This window comes from Phocoena phocoena, chromosome 2 (genome assembly GCF_963924675.1).
Source record: "Phocoena phocoena chromosome 2, mPhoPho1.1, whole genome shotgun sequence".
Classification (NCBI taxonomy): domain Eukaryota; kingdom Metazoa; phylum Chordata; class Mammalia; order Artiodactyla; family Phocoenidae; genus Phocoena; species Phocoena phocoena.
In genome coordinates this window covers 20,828,001-20,830,386 of record NC_089220.1, presented here as the reverse complement: position 1 = coordinate 20,830,386, position 2,386 = coordinate 20,828,001, and positions in this window count along the sequence as shown.

Genomic DNA, 2,386 nt, shown 5'->3' with positions numbered 1-2,386 from the left:
ATATAATATATTAGTTATAGGTGTACAATATAGTGAGTCAAAATTTTTATAGATTATACTCCATTTATAGTTATAAAATATTGACTATATTCCCTGTGCTTCATGATGTATACTTGTAGCTTATTTCTTTTATACATAATAGTTTGTACCTCTTAATCCCCTATCCCTAGCTTGCTCCTCCTCCCTTCCCTACGTCACTGGTAACTACTAATTTGTTCTCTGTATCTGTGAATCTGTTTCTTTTTTTGTTATATATAGATTCCATATATGAGAAATAACATACAGTATTTGCTATTCTCTGACTTACTTCACTAAGCGTAATACTTTCCAGGTCCATCCACATTTTGCAAATGGAAAAATTTAATTCTTTTTTATGGCTGAGTAGTATTCCATTTTGTATATACCACTTCTTTTATATCCAGTCATCTGTTGATGGACACTTAGGTTGCTTCCATATCTTGGCAGTTATAAATAATGATGCTATGAACTTGGGGTGCATGTATCTTTTCAAATTAGTGTTTTTATTTTTTTCTGATGTATACCCAAGAGTGGAATCGCTGAATCATATGGTAGTTCTGTTTATAGTTTTTAAAGAAACCTTCATAATATTTTCCACTGTGGCTATACCAGTTTACATTCCCACCAACAGTGTACAAGGGTTCCCTTTTCTCCACATCTTTGCCATCATTTGTTATTTGTGGTCTTTTTCATAATAATCATTCTGATAGGTGTGAGGTGATAGCTCCTTGTTGTTTTGATTTGCATTTTTCTGATGATTAGTAATGTTGAGTATCTTTTCATGTGCCTGTTGGCATCTGTATGTCTTCTTTGGAAAAATATCTATTCAGGTCTTCTGCCCATTTTTTGGTTGGGTTGTTTGTTTTTTTGACTTGAGTTTATGTATTTTGGATATTAGCCCCTAATTTGTCACATCATTTGCAAATATTTTCTCCCATCCCATAAGTTGTCTTTTCATTTTGTCAGTGGTTTCCTTTGCTGTGCAAAAGCTTTTAAGTTTAATTAGGTCTCATTTGTTTATTTTTGGTTTTGTTTCCTTTGCCTTAGGAGACAGATCCAAAAAAATATTGCTACAATTTATGGCAAAGAGTGTTCTGCCTAATTTTTTTCTAGGTGTGTTATGGTTTCTGGTCTTATATTTAGGACTTTAATCTATTTTGAATTTATTTGTGTATGTGGTGTGAGAGAATGTTCTAATTTCATTCTTTTACATGAGGCTGTCCAGTTTCCCCAGCACCATTTATTGAAGAGACTGTGTTTTCTCCATTGTATATTCTTGCCTCTTTTTTCATAGATTAATTGATTATGAGCACGTGGTTTTATTTCTGGGCTCTCTATTCTGATCTATTGATCTGTGTCTGTTTTTGTGCCAGTACCATACTTTTTGATTACCGTAGCATTGTAGCGTAGTCTGAAGTTAGGGAGCATGATTTCTCCAGCTCTGTTCTTTCTTAAGTTTGTTTTGGCTATTTAGGGTCATTTGTGTTTCCATACAAATTTTGAAATTATTTGTTCTAGTTCTGTGAAAAATGCTGTTGCTAATTTGATAGTGCTTGCATCAAATCTGTAAATTGCCTTGGGTACTATGGTCATTTTAACAATATTAATTCTTCCAGTCCATGAGCCCAGTATATCTTTTCATCTGTTTGTGTTCTTTTCAGTTTCTTTCATCAGTATCTTATAGTTTTCTGAGTAGAGGTATTTTACCTCCTTAAGTAAGTTTATTCCTATGTATTTATTCTTTTTGATGCAGTTATAAGTGGGATTGTTTCCTTAATTTTCTTTCTGATAGTTCATTGTTAATGTATAGAAATGCAACAGATTTCTGTATATTATTTTGTGTCCTGCAACTTAACTGAATTCATTAATGAGTTCTAGTAATATTTTTATGGTGTCTTTAGGATTTTCTATGTATAGTATCATGTCATCTACAAACAGTAGCAGTTTTACTTCCTTTACAATTTGAATTACTTTTATTTCTTTTTCTTGTCTGATTGCTGTGGCTAGGACTTATTCAATACTATATTGAATAAAAGTGGTGAGAATGGGCATCCATGTCTTATTCATGATCTTAGAGGAACTGTCCTCAGCATTTCACTGTTGAGTTTGATGTTGGTTGTGAGCTTATATATGGCCTTTATTACATGAGGTATATTCCCTCTTTACCCACTTTCTGGAGAGTTTTCATCATAAATGGATGTTGAATTTGGCAAAAGCTTTTACTGCATCTATTGAGATGATCATGTGGTTTTTATTACTCAATTTGTTAATGTGGTATACCACATTGATTGATTTGCAGATATTGAACCATCCTTCATCCCTGGGATAAATCCCACTTGATCATGGTGTTTGATGATCCTTTTAATGT